The following is a 14,024-nucleotide window of genomic DNA, read 5'->3' as shown; positions in this document are numbered from 1 at the left end:
TTACAATGGTAGAGGGGTGAGAGGGCGCAATGGCAAGTGTCACACACACACACACACACATGCACGAACGCATGCACACATGCACACACACGTACACACACACAGACATACACACGTACAAACACACACACACACGTACACACATACACACACGTACACGTACACACACACGTACACACACACGCACGCACGCACGCACGCACGCACACACACACACACACACACACACACACACACACACACACACACACATGACGGGGTGAGGGGCGTGCCTTGGCGTTTTATAGGCGTGTGGCATTTTATTCAGCGTTGACACACATTAGGAGAGAGGTGAGGTGGGTGCCTTGGAACGTAGCACAAGCTCCTCCCCCCCCCCCCACCTCACCCCACACACTCCTCTAACTCTCCTCAGGCATGCCAATACCCTTCCGCAGGACCGTGACTCATACTAATTAGCTGTAGAGCTTGTTGGTGTGTCTCCTGCCTTCTGTCTCGCTGGCCTGTCTGGCACAATGTGTCCAGATTCTCTACTCTCTGTTCCACAGCCTGCGAACTAATGCCCCTTGTTCTCCTCCTTTCCAAAACATAGTTATGGTAATAAGGATTCTGGGTATTATCACTGTTTTCTCTCCAGGCATCTTCATTAGCCCCAGATGACACAAGTTGCCAGGAAAAGATACAGAGAGAGATGCATTTAGTAAATGTGTTTTTAAACCGCGGATAATAGCTGTTATTTGACAGCCAGATAATTCCTATGATCAGATGTAGGATTGTTGTCAAGTGGCAGGCCATCATCTGGTTTACTTCTGATCGATTAGTGATGGATCACTGCAGGCATTATAAACCATGAATTATACTCTCATCGCCCTGACAACCACTTTACATACTAACTACCCTGCTTCCTGAAAATCCATATGTCACGCTTACTGCAATCTCCTCTCTGGTGTCTATACAGCTGGCCCCTGTCATGCTTACTGCAATCTCCTCTTTGGTGTCTATACAGCTGGCCCCTGTCATGCTTACTGCAATCTCCTCTCTGGTGTCTATACAGCTGGCCCCTGTCATGCTTACTGCAATCTCCTCTCTGGTGTCTATACAGCTGGCCCCTGTCACGCTTACTGCAATCTCCTCTCTGGTGTCTATACAGCTGGCCCCTGTCACGCTTACTGCAATCTCCTCTCTGGTATCTATAAAGCTGGCCCCTGTCATGCTTACTGCAATCTCCTCTCTGGTATCTATACAGCTGGCCCCTGTCATGCTTACTGCAATCTCCTCTCTGGTGTCTACACAGCTGGCCCCTGTCATGCTTACTGCAATCTCTGGTGTTTATACAGTTGGCCCCTGTCATGCTTACTGCAATATCCTCTCTGGTGTCTATACAGCTGGCCCCTGTCATGCTTACTGCAATCTCCTCTCTGGTGTCTATACAGCAGGCCCCTGTCATGCCTACTGCAATCTCCTCTCTGGTGTTTATACAGTTGGCCCCTGTCATGCTTACTGCAATCTCCTCTCTGGTGTTCATATAGGGGCCCCCGGACTCTATAGGGGACACTAGAGGGTTGTACTGTGAGTGAGAGGGCCTTGTTCAGTGTGCTCCGACAAAACCTGTGTCCCAATATGACGTGTCCATACTAGCATACCCCTTCAAATGCCCCAATACATTGATGCTGAAGTTCTCCGCTCGTGTAGACAGAGGACTAGATACACAAAGCAAGGGTTATGTGTGTTTCAGATTGACTCGCTTCAAATCAGGAAGTGCCTGTCCTTCCACATCGCATACTGTAACTAGCCTGGTGAGTCATGGTGGTGAGGTCTTCATTCTGGATACATTGGAAAGTCAGTATTAACCTGTATTAAAAGGTCAAATCCAACAGTACAGTATTCTAGTTCCTGGTATTAACCTAAAGGTCAAATCCAACAGTACAGTATTCTAGTTCCTGGTATTAACCTAAAGGTCAAATCCTACAGTACAGTATTCTAGTTCCTGGTATTAACCTAAAGGTCAAATCCTACAGTACAGTATTCTAGTTCCTAGTATTAACCTAAAGGTCAAATCCTACGGTACATTATTCTAGTTCCTAGTATTAACCTAAAGGTCAAATCCTACAGTACAGTATTCTAGTTCCTAGTATTAACCTAAAGGTCAAATCCTACAGTACAGTATTCTAGTTCCTAGTATTAACCTAAAGGTCAAATCCTACAGTACAGTATTCTAGTTCCTGGTATTAACCTAAAGGTCAAATCCAACAGTACAGTATTCTAGTTCCTAGTATTAACCTACAGGTCAAATCCTACAGTACAGTATTCTAGTTCCTGGTATTAACCTAAAGGTCAAATCCTACAGTACAGTATTCTAGTTCCTGGTATTAACCTAAAGGTCAAATCCTACAGTACAGTATTCTAGTTCCTGGTATTAACCTAAAGGTCAAATCCTATGGTACAGTAATCTAGTTCCTGGTATTACCCTAAAGGTCAAATCCAACAGTACAGTATTCTAGTTCCTGGTATTAACCTAAAGGTCAAATCCAACAGTACAGTATTCTACTTCCTGGTATTAACCTAAAGGTCAAATCCTACAGTACAGTATTCTAGTTCCTGGTATTAACCTAAAGGTCAAATCCAACAGTACAGTATTCTAGTTCCTGGTATTAACCTAAAGGTCAAATCCTACAGTACAGTATTCTAGTTCCTGGTATCAACCTAAAGGTCAAATCCTACAGTACAGTATTCTAGTTCCTGGTATTAACCTAAAGGTCAAATCCTATGGTACAGTAATCTAGTTCCTGGTATTACCCTAAAGGTCAAATCCAACAGTACAGTATTCTAGTTCCTGGTATTAACCTAAAGGTCAAATCCAACAGTACAGTATTCTAGTTCCTGGTATTAACCTAAAGGTCAAATCCTACAGTACAGTATTCTAGTTCCTGGTATTAACCTAAAGGTCAAATCCTACAGTACAGTATTCTAGTTCCTAGTATTAACCTAAAGGTCAAATCCTACAGTACAGTATTCTAGTTCCTGGTATTAACATGGATTAAAGGTCAAATCCTACAGTACAGTATTCTACTTCCTGGTATTAACCTAAAGGTCAAATCCTACAGTACAGTATTCTAGTTCCTGGTATTAACCTAAAGGTCAAATCCAACAGTACAGTATTCTAGTTCCTGGTATTAACATGGATTAAAGGTAAAATCCTACAGTACAGTATTCTAGTTCCTGGTATTAACCTAAAGGTCAAATCCAACAGTACAGTATTCTACTTCCTGGTATTAACCTAAAGGTCAAATCCTACAGTATAGTATTCTAGTTCCTGGTATTAACCTAAAGGTCAAATCCTATGGTACAGTAATCTAGTTCCTGGTATTACCCTAAAGGTCAAATCCAACAGTACAGTATTCTAGTTCCTGGTATTAACCTAAAGGTCAAATCCAACAGTACAGTATTCTAGTTCCTGGTATTAACCTAAAGGTCAAATCCTACAGTACAGTATTCTAGTTCCTGGTATTAACCTAAAGGTCAAATCCTACAGTACAGTATTCTAGTTCCTAGTATTAACCTAAAGGTCCAATCCTACAGTACAGTATTCTAGTTCCTGGTATTAACATTGATTAAAGGTCAAATCCTACAGTACAGTATTCTAGTTCCTGGTATTAACCTAAAGGTCAAATCCTACAATACAGTATTCTAGTTCCTGGTATTAACCTAAAGGTCAAATCCTACAGTACAGTATTCTAGTTCCTGGTATTAACCTAAAGGTCAAATCCAACCGTACAGTATTCTAGTTCCTGGTATTAACATGGATTAAAGGTCAAATCCTACAGTACAGTATTCTAGTTCCTGGTATTAACCTAAAGGTCAAATCCAACAGTACAGTATTCTACTTCCTGGTATTAACCTAAAGGTCAAATCCTACAGTATAGTATTCTAGTTCCTGGTATTAACCTAAAGGTCAAATCCTACAGTACAGTATTCTAGTTCCTGGTATTAACCTAAAGGTCAAATCCTACAGTACAGTATTCTAGTTCCTGGTATTAACCTAAAGGTCAAATCCTACAGTACAGTATTCTAGTTCCTGGTATTAACCTAAAGGTCAAATCCTACAGTACAGTATTCTACTTCCTGGTATTAACCTAAAGGTCAAATCCTACAGTACAGTATTCTACTTCCTGGTATTAACCTGTATTAAAAGGTCAAAGCCTACGGTACATAGTACTATAAACATGTTCTCTCCATCAGCTCTCTGATTCTACCTGCAGGGTTACTGGGAATCCCCACTCTCTACCTGCAGGGTTACTGGGAATCCCCACTCTCTACCTGCAGGGTTACTGGGAATCCCCACTCTCTACCTGCAGGGTTACTGGGAATCTCCACTCTCTACCTGCAGGGTTACTGGGAATCCCCACTCTCTACCTGCAGGGTGACTGGGAATCCCCACTCTCTACCTGCAGGGTTACTGGGAATCCCCACTCTCTACCTGCAGGGTTACTGGGAATCCCCACTCTCTACCTGCAGGGTTACTGGGAATCCCTACTCTCTACCTGCAGGGTTACTGGGAATCCCCACTCTCTATCTGCAGGGTTACTGGGAATCCCCACTCTCTACCTGCAGGGTTACTGGGAATCCCCACTCTCTACACATCAACATCAGTCACCCACGAAGCATCGTTACCCATCGCTCCACAAAAGCCGCGGGGGAACAACTACTTCAAGGTCTCAGAGAAAGTGACGTTACCGATTGAAATGCTATTAGCGCGCACCACCTCTAACTAGCTAGACATTTTACATCCGTTACATGGGTGAATGACAGGGCCATTTCACATCCGTTACATGGGCGAAGGACAGGGCCATTTCACATCCGTTACATGGGCGAAGGACAGGGCCATTTCACATCCGTTACATGGGAGAAGGACAGGGCCATTTCACATCCGTTACATGGGAGAAGGACAGGGCCATTTCACATCCGTTACATGGGCGAAGGACAGGGCCGTTTGAAATGAGAGATATTTCATATCAAAAGAAAAGAGAAGGTCTAGGTGAGCCTCTAACGTCTCCCAGTGACTCAACCAACGTGGTCCTATACTTATACAGTAACTGTACGAACACACAGAGCCTTCAGAAAGGATTCACACCCCGTGGGGTTACCCTACATTTAGTTTCAGTTACAGCCTGAATTTAAAACGGATAACATTTAGATTTTGCGTCACGTCTACAAACAGTACCCCGTAATGTCAAAGTGGAATTATGTTTACAAAATAATAATAAATATGTAAAAACTGAAATGTCTTGAGTCAATAAAGTATTCCACCCCTTTGTTAATTAAGGCAAGCCTGAATAAGTTCAGGAGTCAAAATGTGCAAGTCAGATAATATGTTGCATGGACTCACTCTGTGTGCAACGATGTTGTACAACGCCATATTTTAATGACTACCCCATATCTGTGCTCCACACATACAATTATCTATAAGGTCCCTCAGTCGAGCAGTGAATTTCAAGCACAGACTCAACGACAAAGACCAGGGAGGTTTTCCAATGCCTCGCAAAGAAGGGCACCTATTGGTAGATGAGTAAAAAATAAAACATTGAATATCCCTTCGAGCCTGGTGAAGTTATTAACTACACTTTGGTGTATCAATACACCCAGTCACTACAAAGATACAGGCGTCCTACCTAACTTAGTTGCCAGAGAGGAAGGAAACCGCACAGGGATTTCACCATGAGGCCAATGGTGACTTTAAAACAGTTACAGAGTTCTAAGGTTGTGATAGGAGAACACTGAGGATGGATCAGCAACATTGAAGTTACTCCACAACACCGACCTAAATCACAGAGGGAAAAGAAGCCTTTACAGAATAAAAAATATTCCAAAACACGCTTCCTGTTTGCAATAAGACACTAAAGTAATAATGCAAAATATTTGTCAGAGAAATGGACTTTGTCTTCTGAATACAAATGGAGGTGGCTGCATCATGTTATGGGTATGCTTGTCATCGGCAGGGATTAGGGAGTTTTTTAAGATAACAATAAATGGATCAGGACCTATCATAAGGACAACAAGATAATGTTCTTCTGTTCTTCTGAAAGAGACAAACATGTTTTCATGTTTCCTTAGACCCATCTAAAATAATGGATTTACTGTGGTGCTGCAGGCTGTATTACATGGATTTATTGTGGTGCTGCAGGTAGACTGTATTACATGGATTTATTGTGGTGCTGCAGGTAGACTGTATTACATGGATTTATTGTGGTGCTGTAGGTAGACTGTATTACATGGATTTATGGTGCTGTAGACTGCATGGATTTATTGTGGTGCTGCAGGTAGACTGTATTACATGGATTTATGGTGCTGCAGGTAGACTGCATGGATTTATTGTGGTGCTGCAGGTAGACTGTATTACATGGATTTATTGTGGTGCTGCAGGTAGACTGTATTACATGGATTTATTGTGGTGCTGCAGGTAGACTGTATTACATGGATTTATTGTGGTGCTGCAGGTAGACTGTATTACATGGATTTATTGTGGTGCTGCTGTATTACATGGATTTATTGTGGTGTAGACTGTATTACATGGATTTATTGTGGTGCTGCAGGTAGACTGTATTACATGGATTTAGGTAGACTGTATTACATGGATTTATTGTGTGTGCTGTATTACATGGATTTAGGTAGACTGTATTACATGGATTTATTTGGTGCTGTGACTGTATTACATGGATTTAGGTGCAGACTGTATTACATGGATTTATTGGTGCTGCAGGTAGACTGGATTTATTGTGGTGCTGCAGGTAGACTGTATTACATGGATTTATTGTGATGCTGCAGACTGTATTACATGGATTTATTGTGGTGCTGCAGGTAGACTGTATTACATGGATTTATTGTGGTGCTGCAGACTGTATTACATGGATTTATTGTGGTGCAGGTAGACTGTATTACATGGATTTATTGTGGTGCTGCAGACTGTATTACATGGATTTATTGCTGCAGGTGCTGTATTACATGGATTTAGACTGTATTACATGGATTTATTGTGGTGCTGTAGACTGTATTACATGGATTTATTGTGGTGCTGCAGACTGTATTACATGGATTTATTGTGGTGCTGGTAGACTGTATTACATGGATTTATTGTGGTGCTGCAGACTGTATTACATGGATTTATTGTGGTGCTGCAGGTAGACTGTATTACATGGATTTATTGTGGTGCTGCAGGTAGACTGTATTACATGGATTTATTGTGTGCTGCTGCATGGATTTATTGTGGTGCTGCAGGTAGACTGTATTACATGGATTTATTGTGGTGCTGCAGGTATGGACTGTATTACATGGATTTATTGTGGTGGTGTAGGCTGTATTACATGGATTTATTGTGGTGCTGCAGGTAGACTGTATTACATGGATTTATTGTGGTGCTGCAGGTAGACTGTATTACATGGATTTATTGTGGTGCTGCAGGCTGTATTACATGGATTTATTGTGATGCTGCAGACTGTATTACATGGATTTATTGTGGTGGTGTAGGTAGACTATATTACATGGATTTATTGTGATGGTGTAGGCTGTATTACATGGATTTATTGTGGTGCTGCAGGTAGACTGTATTACATGGATTTATTGTGGTGCTGCAGGTAGACTGTATTACATGGATTTATTGTGGTGCTGCAGGCTGTATTACATGGATTTATTGTGGTGCTGCAGGTAGACTGTATTACATGGATTTATTGTGGTGACTATATTACTAGGCTATATTACAGCTATATTACATGGATTTATTGTGATGGTGTAGGTAGACTATATTACATGGATTTATTGTGGTGCTGCAGGTAGACTGTATTACATGTAGATTTATTGTGGTGCTATATTACTGCAGGTAGACTGTATTACATGGATTTATTGTGGTGCTGCAGGTAGACTGTATTACATGGATTTATTGTGGTGCTGCAGGCTGTATTACATGGATTTATTGTGGTGCTGCAGGTAGACTGTATTACATGGATTTATTGTGGTGCTGCAGGTAGACTGTATTACATGGATTTATTGTGGTGCTGCAGGTAGACTGTATTACATGGATTTATTGTGGTGTGCAGGTAGACTGTATTACATGGATTTATTGTGGTGCTGCAGGTAGACTGTATTACATGGATTTATTGTGCAGGTAGACTGTATTACATGGATTTATTGTGGTGTGCAGACTGTATTACATGGATTTATTGTGTGGTGACTGTATTACATGGATTTATTGTGGTGTAGACTGTATTACATGGATTTATTGTGGTGCTGCAGGTAGACTGTATTACATGGATTTATTGTGGTGCTGCAGATTGTGGTGGTAGACTGTATTACATGGATTTATTGTGTGGTGCTGCAGGTAGACTGTATTACATGGATTTATTGTGGGATTTATTACATGGATTTATTGTGGTGCAGGTAGTGTATTACATGGATTTATTGTGGTGGTGCAGACTGTATTACATGGATTTATTGTGGTGGTGCAGACTGTATTACATGGATTTATTGTGGTGCAGGTAGACTGTATTACATGGATTTATTGTGGTGCAGGTAGACTGTATTACATGGATTTATTGTGGTAGACTGTATTACATGGATTTATTGTGGTGCTGCAGGTAGACTGTATTACATGGATTTATTGTGGTGCTGCAGGTAGACTGTATTACATGGATTTATTGTGGTGCTGCAGGTAGACTGTATTACATGGATTTATTGTGGTGCTGCAGGTAGACTGTATTACATGGATTTATTGTGGTGGTGCTGCAGACTGTATTACATGGATTTATTGTGGTGCTGCAGGTAGACTGTATTACATGGATTTATTGTGGTGCTGCAGGTAGACTGTATTACATGGATTTATTGTGGTGCTGCAGGTAGACTGTATTACATGGATTTATTGTGGTGCTGCAGGTAGACTGTATTACATGGATTTATTGTGGTGCTGCAGGTAGACTGTATTACATGGATTTATTGTGGTGCTGCAGGTAGACTGTATTACATGGATTTATTGTGGTGCTGCAGGTAGACTGTATTACATGGATTTATTGTGGTGCTGCAGGTAGACTGTATTACATGGATTTATTGTGCTGCAGGTAGACTGACATGGATTTATTGTGGTGCTGCAGGTACATGGATTTATTGTGGTGCTGCAGGTAGACTGTATTACATGGATTTATTGTGGTGACTGCATTGTGGTGCTGAGGCTGTATTACATGGATTTATTGTGACTGCATGGATTTGCAGTGTGCAGACTGTATTACATGGATTTATTGTGGTGCTGCAGGTAGACTGTATTACATGGATTTATTGTGGTGCTGCAGGTAGACTGTATTACATGGATTTATTGTGGTGCTGCAGGTAGACTGTATTACATGGATTTATTGTGGTGCTGTAGGTAGACTGTATTACATGGATTTATTGTGATGGTGCAGACTGTATTACATGGATTTATTAGACTTTATAAAATGTAGATGTTCCGAAGGACTGCATCAGCTTGTAGGCTATGTGTGGAAGCCAGGAGATGCTAAATGTGGTTTACTCACCAGTTGAGCACAAAGCTGTTGTGAAATTTCATGTGATGGATCAATAAAGTTATTTAATATTGACTCACCGGTTGAACAGAAAGTTGTTTCCATGTGAAGGAACAATAAAGTTCTGTTTCCCTGTTAGGGAACAATAAAGTTCTGTTTCCCTGTGAAGGAACAATAAAGTTCTGTTTCCCTGTTTAGGGAACAATAAAGTTCTGTTTCCCTGTGAGGGAACAATAAAGTTCTGTTTCCCTGTGAGGGAACAATAAAGTTCTGTTTCCCTGTGAAGGAACAATAAAGTTCTGTTTCCCTGTGAGGGAACAATACAGTTCTGTTACAAATGACTTACCGGTTGAGCAGGAAGCCATTGTCGCTGCAGGTGAGAGCCTCCAGGAGAACCTTCTTCTCTGAGATGGCTGTTGTGGAGTGGAACTTCATCCAGATGAACTCCCACACGTCCTCATCCATCAGAGACACGCCTGTACAGTACACTATGTCACGCACGTTGGGGAGGGATCCTGCAGGGAAGGGTACACACACCACACACACACACACATGCACAGCACACACACCACACACACGCATACACACAAACACGCATACAAGCAGGCACACACACAAACCAATTACATTACCAATTTCATTCTCCTTTAAACTACCACAATAACATTAGTATTCAGTATTTCCTGCTGTTTGTGTCAGTCAGGCTTCTTTTCAGCTCTTCCTCACTTTATCATTTTTAACCTCAAAGGATTTTTACCCTGATTAAACAAAGGTTAACAAATCAATACCAAGCGGACCAGAATCCTCAGAGAAGTCAAAGAGATTGACTATCTAACAGCGTTGTGTAAACAGAGTGTAAACAGAGTGTATATTAGCTTGGAACAGAGACCTTACAGAGTGTAAACAGAGTGTAAACAAAGTGTAAACAGAGTGTATATTAGCTAGGAACAGAGCCCTTAAACAGAGTGTAAACAGAGTGTATATTAGCTAGGAACAGAGCCCTTACAGAGTGTAAACAGAGTGTATATTAGCTAGGCACAGAGTCCTTACAGAGTGTAAACAGAGTGTAAACAGAGTGTATATTAGCTAGGAACAGAGCCCTTACAGAGTGTAAACAGAGTGTATATTAGCTAGGAACAGAGCCCTTAAACAGAGTGTAAACAGAGTGTATATTAGCTAGTAACAGAGCCCTTAAACAGAGTGTAAATAGAGTGTATATTAGCTTTGAACAGACACCTTACAGAGTGTAAACAGAGTGTATATTAGCTAGGAACAGAGCCCTTACAGAGTGTAAACAGAGTGTAAACAGTGTATATTAGCTAGGAACAGAGCCCTTAAACAGAGTGTAAACAGAGTGTAAACAGAGTGTATATTAGCTAGGAACAGAGCCCTTAAACAGAGTGTAAACAGAGTGTATATTAGCTAGGAACAGAGCCCTTACAGAGTGTAAACAGAGTGTAAACAGAGTGTAAACAGAGCCCTTACCGAGTGTAAACAGAGTGTAAACAGAGCCCTTACGAAAGTGTAAACAGAGCCCTTACAGAGTGTAAACAGAGTGTAAACAGAGCCCTTACCGAGTGTAAACAGAGCCCTTACAGAGTGTAAACAGAGTGTAAACAGAGCCCTTACCGAGTGTAAACAGAGTGTAAACAGAGTGTAAACAGAGCCCTTACCGAGTGTAAACAGATTGTGTAAACAGAGCCCTTACATCTCAGCGGGCGCAATAAGTGTAAACAGAGTGTAAACAGAGCCCTTGTTGGTTTTGTTTACTCCGTTTTTGACACGTCAGCTGCTTCTCCGTTCACATCTCAGCGAGGCGCAATAATGTTGTAGACATTATACTACTATACATATTAAACTAGAGACATTGGTCTGCTTTTTTAACAATGGCAGAACATGCTCCATCTCTATGTTAGTGTGTCTATAGTTTACTCGTCCACAGGTAAAAAAACTAAATGAAAGCGTTTAGAAATGGACTGTTTTGCGTCAATGGCTAGTGATGCTAATGTTAAAATGTCCTGGGGGTTGTTGTGGGTTGAGCACCAGGTACATTTGTTTCATCCGACAAAATCATTTTAGATGCTCCATTGATGGAGCATCTAACGTTGTAGTTTGTCTCAGCTCAAAGTAGTTCGTCCCAGAAATAATACGACAGGTGTATTTTGTGTGAGGTTCCATGATGTTGTAGTTGCGTCCGTAAAAATCAACCAACACCTTTAACCAATCAGGTTGTCTGAATCCTGTCCCTGATTGTGTCCATCTATTAACATGTTAAAACCTCATGGGTGACTGCGTGTGTTGTCAATATGTTAAGAGGTTGTTTGTTGAAACGCTTGCCCACAGGTTCCGCTCCTGTGATGTTGTAGTTGCGTTCCACAGGTCCGTGATGTTCCGTCCTCCCAGGTCCGTGATGTTGTAGTTGCGTCCACAGGTCCTTGATGTTGTAGCTCCACAGGTCCGTGATGTTGTAGTTGCGTCCACAGGTCCGCTCCACAGGTCCTTGATGTTGTAGTTGCGTCCACAGGTCCATGATGTTGTAGTTCGTCCACAGGTGTGATGTTGTAGTAGTGCGTCCACAGGTCCATGATGTTATAGTTGCGTCCACAGGTCCGTGATGTCCACAGGTCTGTGATGTTGTAGGTGCGTCCACATGTGATGTTAGTTGCGTCCACAGGTCCGTGATGGTTCTGCTCCCTGTGATGTTGTAGTTGCGTCCACAGGTCCATGATGTTGTAGTTGCGTCCTACAGGTCCTGTGATGTTGTAGTTCCGTCCACAGGTCCCTGTGATGTTGTAGTTCGTCCACAGGTCCTCCCTGTGATGTTGTAGTTGCGTCCACAGGTCCGTGATGTTGTAGTTGCGTCCACAGGTCCGTGATGTTGTAGTTGCGTCCACAGGTCCTATGATGTTGTAGTTGCGTCCACAGGTCCGTGATGTTGTTGCGTCCACAGGTTCCGCTCCCTGTGATGTTGTAGTTGCGTCCACAGTTCCGCTCCTAGTTGCGTCCACAGCGTCCCCAGGTCCGTGATGTTGTAGTTGCGTCCACAGGTCCGTGATGTTGTAGTTGCGTCCACAGGCTCCTGTGATGTTGTAGTTGCGTCCACAGGTTCGCTCCCTGTGATGTTGTAGTTGCGTCCACAGGTTCCGCTCCCTGTGATGTTGTAGTTGCGTCCACAGGGTTCCGCTCCCTGTGATGTTGTAGTTGCGTCCAGGGCCCGCTCCATGATGTTCCGCTCCCTGTGATGTTGTAGTTAACGTCCACAGGTCCGCTCCCTGTGATGTTGTAGTTGCGTCCACAGGTTCCGCTCCAGTTGCGTCCACAGGTTCCGGCTCCCTGTCATGTTGTCCACAGTTGCGTCCACAGGGCTCCCTGTGATGTTGTAGTTGCGTCCACAGGTTCCGCTCCCTGTGATGTTGTAGTTGCGTCCACAGGGTCCCTGCGTCCACAGGTGATGTTGTAGTTGCGTCCACAGGTCCCTGTGATGTTGTAGTTGCGTCCACAGGTTCCGCTCCCTGTGATGTTGTAGTTGCGTCCACAGGTCCGTAAGTTGGCCCAGGTCCGCTCCCTGTGATGTTCCGCTCCCCGTCCCACAGGTTACGCTCCCTGTGATGTTGTAGTTGCGTCCACAGGTCCATCATGTTGTAGTTGCGTCCACAGGTTCCGCTCCTGTGATGTTGTAGTTGCGTCCACAGGTCCGTGATGTTGTAGTTGCGTCCACAGGTTCCGCTCCCTGTGATGTTGTAGTTGCGTCCACAGGTTCCGCTCCCTGTGATGTTGTAGTTGCGTCCACAGGTTCCGCTCCCTGTGATGTTGTAGTTGCGTCCACAGGTCCATGATGTTGTAGTTGCGTCCCAGGTCCGTCATGTTGCGTCCACAGGTCCATGATGTTGTAGTTGCGTCCACAGGTTCCGCTCCCTGTGATGTTGTAGATGCGTCCACAGGTCCATGATGTTGTAGTTGCGTCCACAGGTTCCGCTCCCTGTGATGTTGTAGTTGCGTCCACAGGTCCATGATGTTGTAGTTGCGTCCACAGGTTCCGCTCCCTGTGATGTTGTAGTTGCGTCCACAGGTTCCGCTCCCTGTGATGTTGTAGTTGCGCCCACAGGTCCATGATGTGTTGCGTCCACAGGTTCTGCTCCTGTGATGTTGTAGTTGCGTCCACAGGTTCCGCTCCCTGTGATGTTGTAGTTGCGTCCACAGGTTCCGCTCCCTGTGATGTTGTAGTTGCGTCCACAGGTTCCGCTCCCTGTGATGTTCCACAGGTGATGTTGCGTCCACAGGTTCCGCTCCCTGTGATGTTGTAGTTGCGTCCACAGGTTCCGCTCCCTGTGATGTTGTAGTTGCGTCCACAGGTTCCGCTCCCTGTGATGTGGTAGTTGCGTCCACAGGTTACGCTCCCTGTGATGTTGTAGTTGCGTCCACAGGTTCCGCTCCCTGTGATGTTGTAGTTGCGTCCACAGGTTCCGCTCCCTGTGATGTTGTGAGTTG

The sequence above is a fragment of the Oncorhynchus nerka genome, unplaced genomic scaffold (assembly GCF_034236695.1).
Source record: "Oncorhynchus nerka isolate Pitt River unplaced genomic scaffold, Oner_Uvic_2.0 unplaced_scaffold_717, whole genome shotgun sequence".
Lineage (NCBI taxonomy): Eukaryota > Metazoa > Chordata > Actinopteri > Salmoniformes > Salmonidae > Oncorhynchus > Oncorhynchus nerka.
The sequence above is the reverse complement of the archived record's forward strand: the minus strand, read 5'-3'. Positions refer to the sequence as shown.